This window comes from Rattus norvegicus, chromosome 2, assembly GCF_036323735.1.
Source record: "Rattus norvegicus strain BN/NHsdMcwi chromosome 2, GRCr8, whole genome shotgun sequence".
Classification (NCBI taxonomy): domain Eukaryota; kingdom Metazoa; phylum Chordata; class Mammalia; order Rodentia; family Muridae; genus Rattus; species Rattus norvegicus.
The window spans coordinates 117875486-117898557 of record NC_086020.1 but is presented as its reverse complement, the minus strand read 5'-3'; the positions used below and the strand labels follow the sequence as shown (position 1 = coordinate 117898557).

Here is a 23072-nt window from a genome sequence, read left to right as displayed (position 1 = left end):
ATTCAACACCCCTTCATGATAAAAGTCCTGGAAAGAATAGGAATTCAAGGCCCGTACCTAAATATAGTAAAAGCCATATACAGCAAACCGGTTGCTAACATTAAACTAAATGGAGAGAAACTTGAAGCAATCCCACTAAAATCAGGGACTAGACAAGGCTGCCCACTCTCTCCCTACTTATTCAATATAGTTCTTGAAGTTCTAGCCAGAGCAATCAGACAACAAAAGGAGGTCAAGGGGATACAGATCGGAAAAGAAGAAGTCAAAATATCACTATTTGCAGATGATATGATAGTTTATTTAAGTGATCCCAAAAGTTCCACCAGAGAACTACTAAAGCTTATAAACAACTTCAGCAAAGTGGCTGGGTATAAAATTAACTCAAATAAATCAGTAGCCTTCCTCTACACAAAAGAGAAACAAGCCGAGAAAGAAATTAGGGAAACGACACCCTTCATTATAGAACCAAATAATATAAAGTACCTCGGTGTGACTTTAACCAAGCAAGTAAAAAATCTGTACAATAAGAACTTCAAGACACTGAAGAAAGAAATTGAAGAAGACCTCAGAAGATGGAAAGATCTCCCATGCTCATGGATTGGCAGGATTAATATAGTAAAAATGGCCATTTTACCAAAAGCGATCTACAGATTCAATGCAATCCCCATCAAAATACCAATCCAATTCTTCAAAGAGTTAGACAGAACAATTTGTAAATTCATCTGGAATAACAAAAAACCCAGGATAGCTAAAACTATCCTCAACAATAAAAGGACTTCAGGGGGAATCACTATCCCTGAATTCAAGCAGTATTACAGAGCAATAGTGATAAAAACTGCATGGTATTGGTACAGAGACAGACAGATAGACCAATGGAATAGAATTGAAGACCCAGAAATGAATCCACACACCTATGGTCACTTGATTTTTGACAAAGGAGCCAAAACCATCCAATGGAAAAAAGATAGCATTTTCAGCAAATGGTGCTGGTTCAACTGGAGGGCAACATGTAGAAGAATGCAGATCGATCCATGCTTATCGCCCTGTACAAAGCTTAAGTCCAAGTGGATCAAGGACCTCCACATCAAACCAGACACACTCAAACTAATAGAAGAAAACCTAGGGAAGCATCTGGAACACATGGGCACTGGAAAAATTTCCTGAACAAAACACCAATGGCTTATGCTCTAAGATCAATAATTGACAAATGGGATCTCATAAAACTGCAAAGCTTCTGTAAGGCAAAGGACACTGTGGTTAGGACAAATCGGCAACCAACAGATTGGGAAAAGATCTTTACCAATCCTACAACAGATAGAGGCCTTATATCCAAAATATACAAAGAACTCAAGAAGATAGACCGCAGGGAGACAAATAACCCTATTAAAAATGGGGTTCAGAGCTAAACAAAGAATTCACAGCTGAGGAATGCCGAATGGCTGAGAAACACCTAAAGAAATGTTCAACATCTTTAGTCATAAGGGAAATGCAAATCAAAACAACCCTGAGATTTCACCTCACACCAGTGAGAATGGCTAAGATCAAAAACTCAGGTGACAGCAAATGCTGGCGAGGATGCGGAGAAAGAGGAACACTCCTCCATTGTTGGTGGGATTGCAAACTGGTACAACCATTCTGGAAATCAGTCTGGAGGTTCCTCAGAAAATTGGACATTGAACTGCCTGAGGATCCAGCTATACCTCTCTTGGGCATATACCCAAAAGATGCCCCAACATATAAAAAAGACACGTGCTCCACTATGTTCATCGCAGCCTTATTTATAATAGCCAGAAGCTGGAAAGAACCCAGATGCCCTTCAACAGAGGAATGGATACAGAAAATGTGGTACATCTACACAATGGAATATTACTCAGCTATCAAAAACAACGAGTTTATGAAATTCATAGGCAAATGGTTGGAACTGGAAAATATCATCCTGAGTGAGCTAACCCAATCACAGAAAGACATACATGGTATGCACTCACTGATAAGTGGCTATTAGCCCAAATGCTTGAATTACCCTAGATGCCTAGAACAAATGAAACTCAAGACGGATGATCAAAATGTGAATGCTTCACTCCTTCTCTAAAAGGGGAACAAGAATACCCTTGGCAGGGAAGAGAGAGGCAAAGATTAAAACAGAGACTGAAGGAACACCCATTCAGAGCCTGCCCCACATGTGGCCCATACATATACAGCCACCCAATTAGACAAGATGGATGAAGCAAAGAAGTGCAGACTGACAGGAGCCGGATGTAGATCGCTCCTGAGAGACACAGCCAGAATACAGCAAATACAGAGGCGAATGCCAGCAGCAAACCACTGAACTGAGACTAGGACCCCTGTTGAAGGAATCAGAGAAAGAACTGGAAGATCTTGTAGGGGCTCGAGACCCCATATGTACAACAATGTTAAGCAACCAGAGCTTCCAGGGACTAAGCCAATACCTAAAGACTATACATGGACTGACCCTGGACTCTGACCTCATAGATAGCAATTAATATCCTAGTAAGAGCACCAGTGGAAGGGGAAGCCCTGGGTCCTGCTAAGACTGAACCCCCAGTGAACTAGACTGTTGGGGGGAGGGCGGCAATGGGGGGAGGGTTGGGAGGGGAACACCCATAAGGAAGGGGAGGGGGGAGGGGGATGTTTGCCCGGAAACCGGGAAAGGGAATAACACTCGAAATGTATATAAGAAATACTCAAGTTAATAAAAAAAAAAAAAGGCAAAGGGGAGAGACGATGGGAAGAAGAACTTTCCAAGTGAGGACCAGGAGGGGAGGCAACATTTGGGACGTAAATAGATTTTAAAAATTAAATTAAAAAATACTTAGGAGTGAAATTTCGGGGTATTTTGCTTAAAAAGTTTGTCCATGGAGAACTTCCAAGGTCGTTGTCTCGTTTTGTGTTAATTTTTATTATTGATTAAGTCTTTTTTTTTAACTTTTTAATGGAGGTTTATTAGGTTGGGTCACAGGATGTAATCTGGGTAGTCAAACAATGACTGTGCACTAGAGAAGCTGAGAATCAGTTAGTTGCTGAGACTTCCAGCCTTATGGTTTGAGCCTTGGCTCATAGGCTGGTACCCATTTCTCCTAGGATCATCTGAAGGCTTGATTTATTGATTAAGTCTTGCACAACACAAGCTGGCCATTAACTCAGAATTGATCCCTTGGTGCTCAGCTTCAGGCTGCCACGCCCAGCTCTGCATTTCCCTTTTAGGGGCAGTATTAAGCGTTCTCTCTTTACTACCTGCCTTCATCAAGATGCTGCCGGAATCTCCATCTTAACTATATGGTGGATCTCTATTGATAAGTCATAGTGGCTTTAATTTTTATTCTCTTTGTGACAGTTACACTGAGCCCACTTAAATATATCTTTCAGTATCTTTTTCTGTAAAATATTGAACACTTCTATTTTTATTGGCTTATCTTCACCATTGAATACACACACACACACACACACACACATATATATATATATTCATATTCTGAACACTTGAACACTTGGAGGTTGTTATGTGTATACTGCAATATTTTTCCAAATCTGTATTGTTTTTTGATCCCCTTACAGGTATCTTCTAATATTCAGCATTTTTCTATCTCTTGAGTTTTTTAAATTATTATTCACCATTAATCTTTCCTCACAGTCCAGTTGCAGTCCCCCATCTCATTCCTCCCTTCAACAGTGCCCCACCCCATTCCTCCTTGCCCCCCCATCTCCAAGACGATGTCCCCTCATCCCCACACACACCTACACCACACAGGCCTCCCCACTCCCTGGGACCCCAAGTCTCTCAAGTCTTCTCTCATTGAGGCAGAGCAGGCAGTTTGCATGCAGTGTATGTGTCAGGGGCCTTGGTCAAGCCAGTGTATGCCACCTGGTTGATGGCTCAGTGTCTAAGAGGTCTTCAGGGTCTAGGTTTGTTGAGATTGCTGGTCTTCCCATGGGATCACTCCCCCTCCTCCTCAACCTCTTCCAGCCTTTCCTCAGTCCAACCACAGGGGTCTCTGACTTCAGACCATTGGTTGGGTACATGTATCTGCCTCCATCTCAGCTGCTTTTTGGGCCTCTCAGAAGGCATCCATGCTAAGCTCCTGTCTGTAAACACACCACAGCATCAGTAATAGTGTTAGGCCCTAGAGTCAACCCCTGAGATAGGTCCATATTTGAGCTGGTCAATGGACCACCTTCCCCCCGTCTCCTCTCCTTTTTTGTCCCTGCAGTTCTCCCAGACAGGAACAATCCCAGGTCAGAGTTCCTGATTGTGGGATGGCAACCCCATCTTTCTACTTGATGCCTTATCTTTCTACTGGAGGTGGACTTCACAAGTTTCCAAGGTCCCTCACTTTGAGTCTTAAGATTCTCTCACCTCCCAAGTCTCTGGTACATTCTAGAGGGTCACCCCACCTCCCATCTCCCAATTTTATGTATTTCTATTCACTCTGCTACCCTTGGGGCTTCACTCCTGGTTACCCCTTCCCCGATACCTGATCATGTTCCACTTTTTCACTGCCCCTCCCCCTCACTTTTCCCACCCAGTTCCCTCCCTCCTGCTCTCTGCTTTCTTCTCCTTCCAAATACCTTGGAGTAACTCTAACCAAACAAGCAAAAGATCTGTATGACAAAAACTTCAAGACTCTCAAGAAAGAAATCGAAGAAGACCTCAGAAAATGGAGAAATATCCCATGCTTATGGATTGGTAGCATTAACATAGTAAAAACGGTCATCGTACCAAAGGCAATCTACAGATTCAATGCAATCCTCATCAAAATTCCAACACAATTCTTCAAAGACATGGAAAGTGCAATTCTCACTTCATATGGAAAAACAAAAAACTCAAGATAGTGAAAGCAATTGCTAATAATAAAATAACTTTTGTGGGAATCACCATCCCTGACCTCAAGCTGTATTACAGAGAAATTGTGATAAAAAAGAAAAAAAAAAGATCATGGTATTGGTACAGAGGCAGACAGGTTGATCAATGGAATAGAATTGAGGACCCAGAAATAAAACCACACACCCATAGATACTTAATCTTTGACAAAGAACCTAAAAATATACTTTGGAAAAAAGAAAGCATCTTCAATAAATGGTGCTGGTCTAACTGGCAGCCAGTATAAGGAAAAATGAAAATAGATCCGTATTTGTCATCTTGCACAAAGCTCAAGTCCAAGTGGATCAAGGACCTCAACATAAAACACTGAATAGGAGAGAAAGTTAGAAAGAGCCTCGAACTCATGGGCATGGGGGAAGATTTCCTAAACAGAACTCCAATGGCTTACACTCTAAGATCGAGAATTGATAAATGGAACCTCATGAAACTGAAAAGCTCTGTAAGGCAAAGGACATAGTCAATAGGACAAATTGGCAACCTACAGATTGGGAAAATTTTTCACTAACTCCACATCTGATAGAGGGCTAATATCTAAAATATATAAAGGACTCAAGAAGCTAGCCTCCAAAAATCCAAACAACCCAATCAAAAAATCCAGTATAGAACTAAACAGAGAACACAAAAGAGGAATTTCAAATGGCTAAGAAGCCCTTAAAGAAATGTCCAAAGTCCTTAGTCATCAGGGAAATGCAAACAAAAGTGACCCTGAGATTCCACCCTACACCAATCAGAAGGCTAAGATCAAAAACTCAGGTGACAGCACATATTGGTGAGGATGTGAAGAAAGAGGAGCACTCCTCCATTGTTGGTGGGATTGCAAACTGGTACAACCACTCTGGAAATCAATCTGGAGGTTCCTCAGAAAATTGGAAATAGATCTACCTGAAGACCCAGCTATACTACTCCTGGGCATATACCATAAAGATATACCATGCCACAAGGGCACGTGCTTCACTATGTTCATAGTGACCTTATTCATGATAGACAGAAGCTGGAAACAGCCCAGATGTCACACACAGAAGAATAGATATAGAAAATGTGTATCATTTATACAATGGAATAGTATTCAGCTGTTAAGAACAAGGACACCCCAAGTTTTGCAGGCAAGTGGAACTAGAAAATATCCTCAGCAAGATATCTCAGATCCAAAAGAACATGAATGGTATGTACTCACTAATAAGTTGGTGTTAGCTTAAAAAAAAGTACAGAATACCCAGGACCCAATCCACAGAACTTAAGAAGATTAACAAGCATTTTCATATATTTTTTTGAAATCCAGTTGTTCTAGTTTCTTCTGTTGCTGTGAAAAGAACATCCTGACCAAAAACAACTTAAGATAGAAAAGGTTTATTTCGTCTTAGATGTCACACAGAATTCAGGGTGGAAACACAAAGCAGGAACCTAAAGTCAGGCCTTTTTGCTTTTTCTGGTCATGGAACTCACTTCACAGCCAAGCAGCATAGCAGAATCTATAAAAGAATGTGCCATTCTGTCTCCTTTGAGCTTAGGTAGCTGTCTTATACACTCCAGAACCACCTGTCCAGGGAATGGTGCTGTCCACAGTGGGATGGACCCTCCTTTATCAATTAGCAATCAAGAGAATTCCTCACAAACAGTCCCAGGAACCAATATGACCCTGGCATTCCCTCAATGAAACTCCCTTCTCAGGTAATTCTGGGCTGTGTCAACTTGGTAATTAACGCAAGCTAGGGCACAGAATATCAGTTTTGGATTAAAAGTCTTGAGTATCACCTTAGAATATGCATGCTTTAATGCCATGAAGATACTTTCCTTCTTCCACGAGCTTTACAAGTTCAAGTGCAGCGTAAGGTGGAACTGGAGGATCCTCTTCCCTTTGCTTTGTCCTAGAAAGTAATAAAAATATAATCATTGACACTTGGAGCCAGGTAATGCCTTGTTATTGGGAAGTTTGAGGGATATTCAATACCAGGCCTTTCCTTGATAAACCAGTTATGACTTTCAAAAATAGCACAGACATTACCAAATGTCTTCTGGAGTCAAAATTGCCCCTCGTGACAACCCAGCTTTCTTCACATAAGAGTTCCAAGAGAATTCTCCCACTGTGGAATGGTGGAGAACTCTTTTCATTGTTCACTATTGTGTATCGACATCTCTCCCCTGAATTCTCATCACTGTTCACATGCTCTGCACATATTGTTTATATAAATATAATACTATGCTAGCTTTATATTAACACAGGTAGTCAAGTATTTGACATTCCTAACATTCAAGATTTAATTCAAAAATCTTTTTAGAATGTTAATTTATGGCAGATATAGATTTCTTGGCATTTTCCTATAAACCAAATAATGTTCTCTGTAACCAGTGATAAAATTATTTCTTTCCTTCCAACTCACTTACCTTTTCATCTCGCCTTATTTCATTGAGTAGAACCAGTGGTAAAATATTGTGAAGCAAACACGGATGTCCTGGTTCTTCCCCAGCCCTGGAAAGGAGACACTCAGTGTATCAGCAATATGTATATCTCTGTGGGACTTTAAAAAAATGCTTATCATGAAAGAAAAGAATTCCTTTCTTTTCCCAGACTCCTGGGAACCGTGAATTGGGACTAACAGTGCTTACATGACTTTCTCCATCTTTTATTCTTGGCACATCTGTTCTAGACAAATTGTGCTTGGACCTTGCCTTTGATATACAATCATTCTTCCCTTCAAAGTAGAGTATGTGATCCATTTACAATTTGTGCAACTGAAGACACAGTGGATTTAAACTGAATTTGATTTCCACTTGTCCATTCTGATCTGCTTCTGTACTTCCTTTCAAATAACTTAAAGTTTCGGTATTCTATTTTGTTTTGAGTATCATCTTCCCATTATATGCTTTTAATATTCATTTCAGGAACGATTGTGACATATCATTTAATTATTATATGTTGTCCCACACATCTAGATCTTTATTTCAAATCAGTTACACAATTCCCACCATGTCTGTAGTCTGCTCCAATGAGGCAGATGTCTGGCTTCTCCTTGGCTTCAGCCTACCTTCACCACACTCCAGAACAGAGATTAAGGCTCATGGATGGGCCTCACACACCTGCTCCTTTCTCTCAGGTCACAGTTCTCTCTGCCTGTTCCTCAGAATCTCTCATTTACATCAGATCTGTTGTCTAGTTGCTTATGTTGGTGAGATAAATCTATGACTAAACGCAAAAGTCATGGTAGTTTTTCCATTGTACCTTTAAGATTATAGCATAATTACATCACTTCTCTCCCTTTCCTTCCTCGAAACTCTCCCATACACCCATAAACTCTCATAAGTACTTTTGTAAATTAACGAATCTTGCTAAAATTTGGGTTATTTGCAGAGCCTGCCTTTCGAATCATCTCTATCCACACCGCAACCTCTTACACGTGTCGTCTTCATCGTGTGTTCCATTTCTTAGGTTAAAAAAAAAAAAAGGTTTTTAGCCCCAAGCTTTCATCAACCTCATGAGGAAATTTGCATTTCCAAAATCTATACTTTCAGAGTTAAAACAAAAAAAGGTCTCAAAAATCAAAAGAATGCAGGCACCTCTCTGATTGGAAAAAAATAATTGACAATGAATGATCCTGTCTGACCTCCAACTGTCCACTCTGAGATTTTCCTGCTGGTTTTTCTCTGCTGTTCAGTACACGCTCATCCCTAAGCACTGTGCTCCAGCACAAAAGAACCCATCAGCACTGTAACAGCCTTCCAAAGGGCATCACATTTTCTGTGGATGATAGCATCTTTTCCTTACATAATTCACTGTTAGCCCCTCCCCGCAGCTGTTAATAAGAAAGGAAAATAAAGAAAGGAAAAGTGAAAGGATGCGAAAGGCTTATGCTCAAAAGCAATGGCCGCTCTGCCATGATAAATTTTCCTCGGGGAGCTTGAGGCCTTCTGAGGTTATTCCATATATTATGTTCACAGACAACTTTTATCAGATTTACCCTGAAGGGCACAGGGGAGATAATCAGTAGGTCTTGGGTCTAGCTCTTTGAGTTTCACTAGCTTGCTGCGAGATCAACAGAGATTTCATCTAATATCTTCAGTGTCCTGATGGTATCATCTACAAAATGATATAGTTAGATAAATAATTATAGTATTTAGCATTTGCTAGACCCTTCCTATGTGTCAGACACTACACAAATAACATGCATAATGCTGGTTAATCATCCCATTTATGATAAAGGTTTTGTTATTAATCATCATCACATGACATGCTTGAAAACAACAGCCTGCCATTGTTTCATTGTTTTATGTTTTTTAAATTCTATCTGCAGGGTGGTGTGTGTGTGTGTGTGTGTGTGTGTGTGTGTGTGTGTGTGTGTGTGTGTTGTATAACTGTTTCCTCCAAGACTACAACATTCCATACTAAAACTGAAATTCCTTAAATTCCTTAAGCATGAAGGTAAATAACTAAGAATGTTTGTAGGAAGTCCCTGAAACTGAGCAGATTCACCTGATACCTCTGTGTTCAAGTCAGCAATAAAGGGTGAGAGTCATTCTCAGATAAGCCAAGCTGCAAAGAAGACTCAGAAGGTACCAGCTGCCTGGAAGAAACAGAAAACATCCAGATGCCTGGAAGAAGTTTTGAATATTTGAGTCATTTGGAAGGGATACTCTCCAACCTGTTGAACTGCCTGTTGGCTGCACAGTATGCTCCAAGTTCTGAGATTTTGTTACTCATGCTGATGTATGCTTTGGTGATGCAGATGTCCTTGAAAAATTTCTGCTTCTATAAATGACCCCTTACCTATATTTCTGTAAACTCAGTAAAAGTCATTGGTTCACCAAGTTGGATTTTGATGGTAGCTGTCCTTTGTCTCTTATGAATGCCCTATCTGGGTTAAGTAGATGTGTATTGCATCTTCCCAGGAAAAGTTTTGCCATAAAACACTCTCTCTCTCTCTCTCTCTCTCTCTCTCTCTCTCTCTCTCTCTCTTTCTGTATATGTGTGTGTATGCATGTAAGAGTATGCCACATGCATGCTGGTATTGCTGGAAGACAGAAAAGGGCATTAGATCCTGTAGAATTAGAGTTACAGATAGTTTTAAGTAACTTAATATCAGTGTGGGGAACCGAATCCAAATCCTCTAGACGGGCAGCAAGTGCTCTGAAACTGCTGAGCCATCCTATAGCCTCATTGGTTGTTTTGTTTTGTTTTTGTAGTTGTGTTTACAGCCAAAGCTGGCCTGAAACTCACTATTTAACAAGTGGGACTTAAATCCATGGCAATTGTTCTGCCCCAGTCTTCCAGGTATACGAGTTACAGATACGCGCTACCATCTCTTGCACAGTTTGCAAATTGTAAGAATCTCTTCAAAGTTGTATGTGGAAAACACAACACTGGGTTTGTACCTGTCTGAGTTTTCAGGCTGTTCTAATAATTTCCACAACTGCAGATAAGGAGATGACTGTGCTAGTTTGAATGATAATGTCCCCATAAGGCTCAGGCATTTGAATACATGATTCCCAATTGATAGCTCTTTGGGAAAAATTAGGAAGTATGGCTTTGCTAGAGGAAGCTATCACTGGGGTGGAGGCTGAGAATCCAAGACTCCCCATTTTGAGTATGCTTTCTCTGCTAAGTGTTTGTGGGTTGAGATGTCATCTGTCATCCAACTGCTACCTGCACCTCCACGCCACCATCATGGACTCTTAACCCTTTGGAACCATAAGCCCAAACAAACTACTTCAACTACAATTTACCTTTATCTTGGTGTTTTATCACAGCAATAGAAAAGTAAAAGAGAAGTTGGTACCAGGAAGAAGGCTAGTGCTATGCCAAGCCTTCCTATGAGGTTTATTGGAGGAATGCAGAAGACTTTGGGACGTTGAATAAGAAAATTAGTTGAATGATATAAGGAGAGCTTAGTGGGTCATCCTAGTAGCATCTTTGAAGATGGTAGTGCTGAGAACAATGTGTACTGTGGAAGCTTAGCTCAAGAGGTTCCAGAGAGGAATAATATCAGCATCTGGGCTAGAGACAATTCTTTGAGATTTTGGCAAAGAATGTGGCTGCCTTCTGACTTTGTCCTAACAATGTGCCTGGAGCTAAATTGAACAGTAACAGAAGGGACTCTCTTATAAGCAACACCTGTCAATAAAAAAAGCTTATGGCCAATGAGCTGAGGCAGAAACTAGAAGGTGGAAGGCAGACATAAGCCAACAGGTTGCTGAACTCAGGTTAGAAGAAATGGAAGATTCACCCCAGAAACTTTGAGAAGGACATAAGAAGACTAGGAGAGAAAACTAGCCATGTAGCTGAACTCAGGTTAGAATAAAAGGGATAGTAAGTTAAGAGCAAGTCAGAGAACGAGCCAAATCTTAGGCATTTATCAATAAATAATTAGTCTCAGAGTTATTATTGGGAACTGAATGCCAGAAAGAAAAACTTGATTATTTTTTACAGCCTAGGCTTGTGCTGAAAGAGAGGTTATAATTGTTAAGGAGATTAGTACCATTAAAAAAACAGGCCAAATTAGAATAAAGCCATTGGAATGAAGGGAAAGATGCCCTCAGGGGGAGATAAGGAATAAAGGGTAACTGCAGGTATGATGCAAAGCAGCCAGGCCCATCCCAGGCTGGCACTAACCTGACAGTATTGTCCACATGGTTCTGGGTTTAGAGTCATTAAAGACATTAGCGAAGGTTATGGGACCTTCCTCTGTGGTGAGGGAGAGCAACTAAGGCCTGACAGTAGGTAGCAGGGAAGTACCCGTATGAGTGTCGTGAGAGAGCAAGAGGCCATGCGACGTCATGTTTGTGAAGTGAGAACATAAAATTTCAACTGCATTCGAGACCTCAAGGTGTTGGACATTCCAGAGCCTTGTATTATCCACCAAGGAGAGCTGCACACAGGGAGTGGAACAAGCCCAAGAGAAAGACGTATCTCGATTCAGCAAAATTGGAAGGGTAGAGCCATCTAGGTCCTTTGGCATTCGGCGTGGAGCTCCAGAATTGGACGTTTGCCCCATAAATTTGAGTCTTCCATTGGTCCACTATTTCCTCACTATGCTGCCATTCCTTCATTTCACAGTGATAGTGTATATTGTGTGCCATTGTGTGTAGGTAGTATATAATATTACAGGTTACATTTAACAGATTACCTTGAATATCAGAAAAGACTTTTAATTTTGGAATTTTAAATGTTGAGACTACAAGGCTATGGGAACTTTTCATGTTAGAATAAAAGCATCTTGCATTTTAATGTGGCCTCAAGTCTATGGTGGACAGAGGATGAAACAGGTTTGAGTGAGATGTCTCCTATAAATATTGTGAATTGAATGTTTGGTCCTCAGTTGGTATCTCTGAGGACCAACCTCCTTTGGAGGTGTGGCATTTCTGGAGGAAGTGTGTCACTGGGGATGGGCTTGAGTTTTCAAAAGATTGCATCATTTTGAGTTCTCTCTCTCTCTCTCTCTCTCTCTCTCTCTCTCTCTCTCTCTCTGTCACTCACCCTAGCTCTGTTTTCTGTTTGTGAATTTGAGCTGTATTATTTTAGCTGTTCTTGCTACCTCTACTCTGCCATCATGCATTCTTACCCTTTGGTACTATAAACCCAAAATAAACTCTATAGATTGCCTTTGTTATAATTATTGACAATAGAAATATAAGCATAACTAAGATTATATACACTAAAAATTCTTCTCTACACTATTAAGGGTGGAATTTCATGAAGAAAAGCTTTCATACAAGTCTTAGAGATCCTGCTTCTGCTGATCATAATGAAAGTTTGCACTGTTTGCACATTGTCCTTGTGTCAAATTTAGTTTCCAAGCTTAAACTTTATCTAAGACAACATCCTGCCTACAAGTTCACACGTGTAGTTGAAGGTTAGTGAGTGTTTATAACAACTTGAATGACATCTGTTTAATAAAAGAAATGTTACCATTAATATTTTTCTATTCATTTGACAAATTTAAATGCTGTGTGTGTGCGTGCGTGTGTGCGTGTGTGTGTGTGTGTGTGTGTGTGTGTGTGTGTGTGTGTGTGTGTCAGCCTGGAATAACCCCAATTTTTACACAGTCCAGAAAGATTTCATTTCCAGTAAAAATCTCTAGTTAAGATTTATCCTCATTCATCTGTTGGTTAGTGAGTGTTCAGAACTTAGAGAATATTTAAGTAGCTTGTTTGTTTGACATTATGTGAAGATTAGACAAATGAAGCAAGTATCTATTCTCTTTGACCCTCTAGACAAATGAAACAAATACTCATCCCTATGAGTAAATGCATCAGAGAAGGCATCTTAAGAGAGGACTGAAGACCACGGAAGTCACCCCACATAAGTCACCTTCCAATGAGAGCTAAAGTGTTTTTCAGAAACTAGCCAGGCATAGAACAGAAAGCAAAGGATTTCAAAGTAATAATGATGTTTAAAGGACCAAATATTGGGGAAAGAAAGGCATTGCTCACAATGAATATAGACAACCATTAAAGCCAGATTATCAGAGTAGTGAGAAGTGGGTTGGGAGGTGACAGCAGGTGTCATTCCAAGTGACTTTTGAATTTATATTTCTAGTGATCTGGATAAAACAGCTTGCTCAGAATGAACTGCAATAATGTAGTGAAGTTCTTATGGAAGAACGCTCATTTGATTATAAACATCAAATCCTGGAGAAGATCATTCCCTGTACTCTCATCACTGATCGATTTTGTTCATGTGTTAAGCTATACTCATTCAAAAGCTAAAATGTGTTTAATTATATAGTCATTCTTAGTGGAGTATTAATATAGACATATTTTACATATTTTCTAACAATTTGTATTTCTTTCATTTTAATCATTACCTTCTCCATTTTCAATAAGGAATTAACATTTTTCTTACCACATATGACATTTTCTCCTGTTTTATTAATCAACACTGTTAACATTCTTATTTTGTATCTCTGGTTAAGGAGGAATCAGCCTTGTTTGTTTATTTGGTATTAATATGGTTACTTACTTCTCTTTACTGTATTTGATACATATTTATCATATGTATTTCTTTCGTAAAGTCCTTTATCAAATCATAAATTACAGAGCTTCAGCACAGGAGCAGAGCCCTTACTTTATATAGCCAGCATCTTTCAGTAGCATATCTTTCACCATCCCAACTGTAAGTCTGAGCTCAGAGTCCAGACTTAGGGCTACATAGGAGAGCCCTGAAGACTCAATCTTTTTAAAAAAAGGCTTAAAAATCATTATTTGGAAAATTTCTCTTGCATTTTTATGTTTATAAACAAAATTTTAACTTCTTTTCAGTCTTTCATCTCAGTTTATCTATCATTTCTGTATGTTTAGAAGGGCTAAGAACTCCAAAACAGCATAATGTCTTCATCTTGAATAGAAACCATGGATTAGTTTTTAACTCAAAGCCTTTCTGTGTCACCTCTAGTTAATCACTATTAACACGGCTTCCAAAACAGAAACCTCTGCCACCATGGGATGGTGCAAGGATCCTGATCCTTACCTATAAGGAAAGTGGTCACATATCCTTGGAATGTAACAGATTAGTATGGGCTTTGCTTCCTGTTTCCATGTAAATGAAGTGTTCATGACCAGCACCATGCACAACATAAACAAACATAGATAACGTGTGAGTGATTGATGAGCTGGGCTTTACATCACAAGACCCTTCCTATAGTTGACAAATACGACAGTAAACATTGTTCTCCAGAGTCACCTCGTGATGCATTTATTTATGGACCAACAGAAAAAAGATAACTAATTTTTACATGTAAAGTCACATGGCAACAGAAGAGTTTTTTTGACTGTTGGCAATTAAATTTCTTCAGAATTTTGCTATCCATGATATCACAATATATTATCATAAAAATGAGTGGAAAACCCATTACTGAACACATTCGAGGCTCTTTGAGCAGACCTCAGAAGAAAAGATTTCAAACTTCTCTTTAGTTAAAATGTTCATCTCATCAGAAAGTGGGTTTTTGAAGCAGAAGCACATCACTGAAAAGTTGAATGGAGGTCGCCATAATTTATATCATTTGAGGAACAATACAACATAGCATAGTCAGTTCGTAAAATATCTTTAGAAGACTCTTACAGGCACAACAGTTCCACCTGCCTCCAAAGGGAGGGCCATTTTACACAGGCACGAAATGGGGACCATAGGCATGTCTATTAATAGCAAGGCAGGTGGCACTGATTAAAGGAAAGCAGTCGAGGATCATCATTTGGAAGTAATTTTACAAGTACGTGCTCAGGGTAAATCTAGTCTGGAAAGCGCTCTCTGAGAGCAATGCAAACTTTTATAATTAGGAAGAGTTTAAGATGAAAACTTGGAGCGTAATCACATTATCCCATACACAAAGCACATGGTTGGATTTTTGCATCTTAACTCCTCTCAGACTGCAGGACATTTTTATGCTCCAGCCTTCAAGCAATACAGTTCAGGGGAGAGAATTGCTCTTGTTTAACAAGCTGGTCTATTTTTTTAATATAACCAGTAGAAGTGGTTAGTCAATAAATACTAATCAGTAATGCCTTCCATGAGAATTCATTGAAAACGAGTGTTTGATTATGATAGTCTTTCTCTGAGTACACTGCACTTATTAGGATCATATTGACATAAATTCACATAAATCACCTGTTGTGCATGTTTGGGGAGCACAATGTGACATTGCCACTTATTTTCAGTGTTATGTGGTCTACTTAGGTAAAAAAAGAAATGACAATTACTGGGTACAGCAGAGTAGTCTGTGACATCTTACAATTCACTCGTGTAATATGTAAGTTAGTTAGCATATCTTGAAAATTTTAGAAAGCATCATGAATGAGCAGGGAAGTGGCTTTAAAGAGAGACAGCAAAACCTTCCTCATTTTGCTCTCCCTTTATGAGCTATTCCTGTGTCAGTAGTGTGCTGTACCTTGGAACCAACTATGAGTAGTCACAACCTAGAGCTGTTGAAAAACTGAGACACTTAAACCTGACCCAAAAGAGATTCTAATTGAGTAAGGGATAATGCTACCTTGCAGGCTGAACTGATGACTTGAACAACCTTTTCAATCTGAAAACTTTGCGTGAAGCTTTAAAATGTCCTCATCATCATCACTGTGTTTAAAGAAGTCAGGGAAGGAAGATTCTCTTTAATTATACAGTTCTAATTCACTTCATTAAAACTGCCAATAGTTATATAGACAGTTATGAGCATGTTTTGTGGTGAAGCTGGGTACGGGTTTATGTTGGAATATACTAGAAGTAGAAAGAGAGTTACAGGATATGTGCACATTCAATTTAGTAGATACTGCGTGAGGCTGGTGAGATTGCTCCTGTGTAAAGCACTTACCAAACAAGTGTGAGGAATTGAACTTTTGTCCCTGAATTCACATAAAAGCCAGATACTGTAGCACAGGTCTGGAATCCTGGGGCTTTGGGAGTGGGGAGGCAGAAACAGAAGCGTCGTCAAGGCTCATGAGACCAACCAGCCTGGTCTTCAAAGTGATAGGCAATGAGAGGCTGTCGCAAACAAATGGATAAGGACAAGGAGGCATGGTTATCTCTGATCTCTAGATGACATGCAAACACTCACACATAAATATACACACACACACACACACACACACAGACACACACACACACACAGGCTTTAAAAATAGATACTGCAAATGATTCTTAAAGTAATTAGATCAATGTATATGTCCACTAGCAAAGAAAGGGTCAGCTAACATTATTTATGGAAACATGGTATACTCTATCTCTTTCATGGCAGTCACTGAAGTGTTGTCATACTGTAGCCATAATTTATATCTTACTAATGGCTACTTACGCTCTCAACCATGATTGTCATTTTATTTTAATGAGCTTCCAAGCCATTACCCCTCTCTCTGTCTCTGTTTCTCTCTCTGTATCTGTTTCTCTTTATCTCTCCCTCATGTGTGTATATGTACATATGTGTGTATGTATGCATTTGCATATATTCGTATGTATGCACATGTATAATTTTAATTTTTAAAATTTTTAAATAATTATTTAAAATTTTTTCTTAGATATATTTCTTTACTTACATTTCAAATGGTATTACCTTTCCCACTTTCCTGTTCATAAACTTGCATCCCCACCACCTCCCCCATACAGTTGTTCCCCCCCATCCACCTCCCTTATCCCCCCTGACATTACCTTGCACTGGGGGTCCAACCTTGGCAGGACCAAGGGCTTCCCCTTCAATTGGTGCCCCAACATGGCTATTCACTGCTACATATGCAGTTGGAGCACTGGGTAAGTCCATGTATAGTCTTTCAGTAGTGGTTTAGTCCCTGGGACCTCTGATTGGTTGGCATTGTTGTTCTTATGGGGTTGCAAGCCCCTTCAACATTTTCAATCCTTACATTAATTCCCCTAAACAGGGTCCTACCCTCAGTATAGTGATTTCCTGCTAGTATTGACCTCTGTATTGGACATGCCCTGGATGTGTATCTCAGGAGAGATCTATGTCTGGTCCCTTTCAGCGTGCACTTTTTAGCTTCATCAATCTAATCTAGTTTTGGTGGTTGTATATATATGGGCCACATGTGGGGCAGGGTCTGAATATCCATTGCTTCACTCACTGCTCTAAACTTTGCTTCCATATCCCCTCCTATGGATATTTTTCCCCTTTTAAGAAGGAGTGGGAACATCCACACTTTGGTCATCCTTCTTCTTGAGCTTCCTGTGATCTGTGGATTACATCTTGGGTAATTCGAGCATTTGGGCTAATATCCACTTATCAATCCAGTTATGCACTTATCAATGAGTTCATGCCAAGTGTGTTTTGCTGTGATTGAGTTACCTCACTCAGGATGATATTTTCTAGTTCATTCCATTTGCCTATGAATTTCATGAAGTCATTGTTTTTGATAGCTGAGTAATAATCCATTGTATAGATGTACCATATTTCTTTAATCCCTTCCTCTGTTGAAGGGCATCTGACTTCTTTCCAGCTTCTGATTATTATAAATAAGGCTGCTATGAACATAGTGGAGCATGTGTCTTTATTGTATGTTGGAGCATCTTTTGGGTATATGCCCAGGAGAGGTATACCTGGATTCTCAGGTAGTGCAATGTCCAATTTTCTGAGGAACCTCCAGACTGATTTCCAGAATGGTTGTACCAGTCTGCAATCCCACCAACAATGGAGGAGTGTTCCTCTTTCTCCACATCCTCGCCAGCATTTGCTGTCATCTGAGTTTTTGAGCTTAGCCATTCTCACTGGTGTGAGGTGAAATCTCAGGGTTGTTTTGATTTGCATTTCCCTCATGACTAAGGATGTTGAACATTTCTTTAGGTGTTTTTTGGTGATTCGATATACCTCAGCTGAGAATGTTTTGTTTAGCTCTGTACCCCACTTTTAATAGGGTTATTTGGTTCTCTGGAGTCTAACGTTTTGAGTTCTTTGTATATTTTGGATATAAGCCCTCTATCAGATGTAGGATTGGTAAATATATTTTCCCAATCTGTTGGTTGCCCTTTTGTCCTAATGACAGTGTCTTTTGCCTTACAGGAGCTTTGCAGTTTTATCAGGTACCATTTGTCAATTCTTTATCTGAGAGCATAAGGCATTGGTGTTTTGTTCAAGAAATTTTCCCCAGTGTCCATGTGTTCAAGACTCTTGCCCACTCTTTCTTCTATAAGTTTGAATTTATCTGGTTTGATGTGGAGGTCCTTGATCCACTTGGACTTAAGCTTTGTACAGGGTGATAAGCATGGATCGATCTGCATTCTTCTACATGCTGAACTCCAGTTGAACCAGCACCATTTGCTGAAAATGCTATCTTTTTTCCATTGGATGGTTTTGGCTCCTTTGTCAAAAATCAAGTGACCATAGGTGTGTGGGCTCATTTCTGGGTCTTCAATTCTATTCCACTGGTCTATGTGCCTGTCCCTGTAACAATACCATACAGTTTTTATCACTATTTCTCTGAAATACTGCTTGAGTTCAGGGATAGTGATTTCCCCGGAAGTGCTTTTATTGTTGAGGATAGTTTTAGCTATCCTGGGTTTTTTGCTATTCCAGATGAATTTGCCCATTCTTCTGTCTAACTCTCTGACGAATTGGACTGGTATTTTGATGGGTATTGCACTGAATCTGTAGATCGCTTTTGGTAAAATGGCCATTTTTACTATATTAATCCTGCCAATCCATGAGCATGGGAGATCTTTCCATCTTCTGAGATCTTCTTCAATTTCTTTCTTCAGAGGCTTGAAGTTCTTATCATACAGATCTTTCACTTGCTTGGTTAAATTCACCGAGGTATTTTTATTATTTGGGACTATTATGAAGGGTGTCAATTCCCTAATTTCTTCCTCGGCTTGTTTCTCTTTTATGCAGAGGAAAGCTACTGATTTATTTGAGTTAATTTTATACCCAGCCACTTTACTGAAGGTGTTTATCAGGTTTAGAAGTTGTCTGTTGGAACTTTTCAGATCATTTCAATATACTACCATATCATCTGCAAATGGTAATATTTTGACTTCTTCCTTTCCAATCTATATCCCCTTGATCTCCTTTTGTTTTCTGATTGCTCTGGCTAGAACTTCAAGAACTATATTGAATAAGTAGGGAGAGAGTGGGCAGCCTTGTCTAGTCCCTGATTTTAGTGGGATTGCTTCAAGTTTCTCTCCATTTAGTTTAATGTTAGCAACTGGTTTGCTGTATATGGCTTTTACTATGTTTCGGTATGGGCCTTGAATTCCTATTCTTTCCAGGACTTTTATCATGAAGGGGTGTTGAATTTTGTCAAAGCTTTCTCACCATCTAATGAAATGATCATGTGGTTTTTATCTTTCAGTTTGTTTATATAGTGATTATGCTGATGGTATATTAAACCAACCCTGCATCCCTGGGATAAAGCATACTTGATCATGATGGATGATTGTTTTGATGTGCTCTTGGATTCAGTTTGCCAGAATTCTATTGAGTATTTTTGCATCGATATTCATAAGGGAAATTGGTCTGAAGTTCTCTTTCTTTGTTGGGTCTTTGTGTGGTTTAGGTATAAGAGTAATTGTGGCTTCATAGAAGGAATTCGGTAGTGCTCCATCTGTTACAATTTTGTGGAATAGTTTGGATAGTATTGGTATGAGGTCTTCTATGAAGGTCTGATAGAATTCTGCACTAAACCCATCTGGACCTGGGCTCGTTTTGGTTGGGAGACCTTTAATGTTTGCTTCTATTTCATTAGGAGTTATGGGGTTGTTTAAATGGTTTATCTTTCCTGATTTAACTTCGGAAGCTGGTATCTGTCTAGGAAATTGTCCATTTCCTGCAGATTTTCAAGTTTTGTTGAATATAGGCTATTGTAGTAGGATCAGATGAATTTTTGAATTTCCTCTGATTCTGTGGTTATGTCTCCCTTTTCGTTTCTGATTTTGTTAATTTGGACACACTCTCTGTGTCCTCTCGTTAGTCTGGCTAAGGGTTTATCTATCTTGTTGATTTTCTCAAAGAACCAACTTTTGGTTCTGTTGATTCTTTGTATAGTCCTTCTTGTTCCTACTTGCTTGATTTCAGCCCTGAGTTTTATTATTTCCTGTCTTCTACTCCTCCTGTGTGTATTTGCTTCTTTTTGTTCTAGAGCTTTTAGGTGTGCTGTCAAGCTGCTGATATATGCTCTCTCCTGTTTCTTTCTGCAGGCACTCAGAGCTCTGGTTTTTCTTTTAGCACAGCTTTCATTGTGTCCCATAACTTTGGGTATGTTATGCCTTCATTTTCATTAAATTCTAAGAAGTCTTTAATTTCTGTCTTTATTTCTTCCTTAACCAGGTTATTGTTGAGTAGAGCATTGTTCAACTTCCATGTATATGTGGGCGTTCTTCCCTTATTGTTATTGAAGACCAGCTTTAGCCTGTGGTGCTCTGATAGGATTCATGGGATTATTTCTATCTTTCTGTATCTGTTGAGGCCTGTTTTATAACCGATTATGTGGTCAATTTTGGAGAAAGTACCATGAGGTGGTGAGAAGAAGGTATATCCTATTGTTTTAGGATAGAATGTTCTATAAATATCTGTTAAGTCCATTTGGTTCATGACTTCTCTTAGTCTGTCTATGTCTCTGTTTAATTTCTGTTTCCATGATCTGTCCATTGATGAGAGTGGGGTGTTGAAATCTCCTACTATTATTATGTGAGGTGCAATGTGTGCTTTCAGCTTTAGTAAGGTTTCTTTTATGTATGTAGGTGCCCTTGTATTTGGAGCATAGACATTTAGGATTGAGAGTTCATCTTGGTGGATTTTTCCTTTGATGAATATGAAGTGTCCTTCCTTATCTTTTTTGATGACTTTTGGTTGAAAATCGATTTTATTCGATATTAGAATTTCTACTCCAGCTTGCTTCTTCAGACCATTTGCTTGGAAATCTGTTTTCCAGTCTTTTACTCTGAGGTAGTGTCTGCCTTTTTCTCTGTGGTGTGTTTCCTGTAGGTAGCAGAATGCTGTGTCCTCATTGAGTATCTAGTTTGTTAATCTGTGTCTTTTCATTGGGGAATTGCGTCCATTGATGTTGAAAGATATTAAGGAATAGTGATTATTGCTTCCTGTTATGCTTATATTTGGATGTGATATTATGTTTGTGTACTTGTCTTCTCTTTGTTTTGTTGCAAGACAATTAGTTTCTTGCTTTTTCTAGGGTGTAGTTTTCCTCCTTATATTGGGTTTTACCATTTATTATCCTTTGGGGCTGGATGTGTAGGAAGATATTGTGTAAATTTGGTTTTGTTAATGGAATATCTTGCTTTCTTCATTTATGTTCATTGAGAGTTTTGCTGGATACAGTAACATGGGCTGGCACTTGTGTTCTCTTAAGGTCTATATGACATCAGTCCAGGATCTTCTGGCTTTCATAGTCTCTGGTGAGAAGTCTGGTGTGATTCTGATAGGTCTGCCTTTATATGTTACTTGACCTTTTTCCCTTACTGCTTTTAATATTCTTTCTTTGTTTTGTGCATTTGGTGTTTTGACTATTATGTGACAGGAGGAGTTTCTTTTCTGGTCCAATCTATTTGGAGTTCTGTAGGCTTCTTGTATGTTTATGGGCATCTCTTTCTTTAGGTTAGGAAAGTTTTCTTCTATGATTTTGTTGAAGATATTTACTAGTCCTTTGACCTGGGTGTCTTTACTCTCTTCTATACCTATTATCCTTAGGCTTGATCTTCTCATTGTGTCCTGGATTTCCTGTATGTTTTGGGCCAGTAGCTTTTTCCATTTTACATTATCTTTGACAGTTGAGTCGATGATTTCTATGGAATCTTCTGCCCCTGAGATTATCTCTTCTATCTTCTCTTGTATTCTGTTGGTGATGCTTGTATCTACAGCTCCTTGTCTCTTCCTTTGGTTTTCTATATCCAGGGTTGTCTCCCTTTCTGCTTTCTTTATTGCTTCTAATTCCATTTTTAATTCCTTCACCTGTTTGATTGTGTTTTCCTGTAATTCTTTCAGGCATTTTTGTGATTACTCTCTATAGGCTTCTACTTGTTTATTTATGTTTTCCTGCGTTTCTCTAAGGGAGTTCTTTATGTCTTTCTTGACGTCCTCCATCATCATGTTCAAATGTGGTTTAAAATCTAGATCTTGCTTTTCTGGTGTGTTTAGATATCCAGTGTTTGCTTTGGTGGGAGAATTGGACTCCGATGATGCCATGTGGTCTTGGTTTCTGTTGCTTGGGTTCCTGCACTTGCTTCTCGCCATCATTTTGTCTCTGGTGTTACCTTGTTCTGCTATTTCTGACACTGGCTAGAGCATCCTATAGGCCTGTGTGTCAGGAGTGCTGTAGATCTGTTTTCCTATTTTCTTTCAGACAGTTTTTGGAACAGAGTATTCTGCTTTCAGGGGTGTAGTCTTTCCTGTCTACTGGTCTTCAGCTATTCCTGTGGCCTTGTGTCCTGAGTTCACCAGGCAGGTAACTTGGAGCAGAAAAGTCGGTCTTACCTCTGGTCCCGGGCCTGATGTTGCTCCTCGGGGGCTGAATTTCAGCTCTCCATGAGGGCAGCAATCAGAAGGGCCTGCCCTGCCTTTTCTCATGTCCCTATGCACAGGAGTCTCAGACGGCACTAAACATTTTGCTCTAGATTCAGAAGTGTGGGTAGAGTGTAGTCTCTTCTGGCTTCCCAGGTGTGTCTGCCCCTCTGAAGGTTTAGCTCTCCTTCCCATGGAATTTGGGTGCAGGGAGCTCTTTGACTGGGTCCCTTCAGATCTAG

General features: G+C 39.5%; 1 protein-coding gene across 3 annotated transcripts in view; it reads right to left on the bottom strand.

Moving 5' to 3' along the window:
- Window positions 1-6228: 6228 nt before the first annotated feature.
- Window positions 6229-23072, bottom strand: part of LOC120100799 (uncharacterized) — a 49032-nt gene continuing 32188 nt past the window's right edge. For all 3 annotated transcript variants that reach the window (XM_063282707.1, XM_063282705.1, XM_063282706.1), the window contains 3 exons: window positions 16192-16361; window positions 7280-7364; window positions 6229-6762 (listed from right to left, as the gene is read on the bottom strand). The gene's annotated coding sequence lies outside the window, so the exon portion shown is untranslated. The remainder of the gene's footprint in view (window positions 6763-7279; window positions 7365-16191; window positions 16362-23072) is intronic.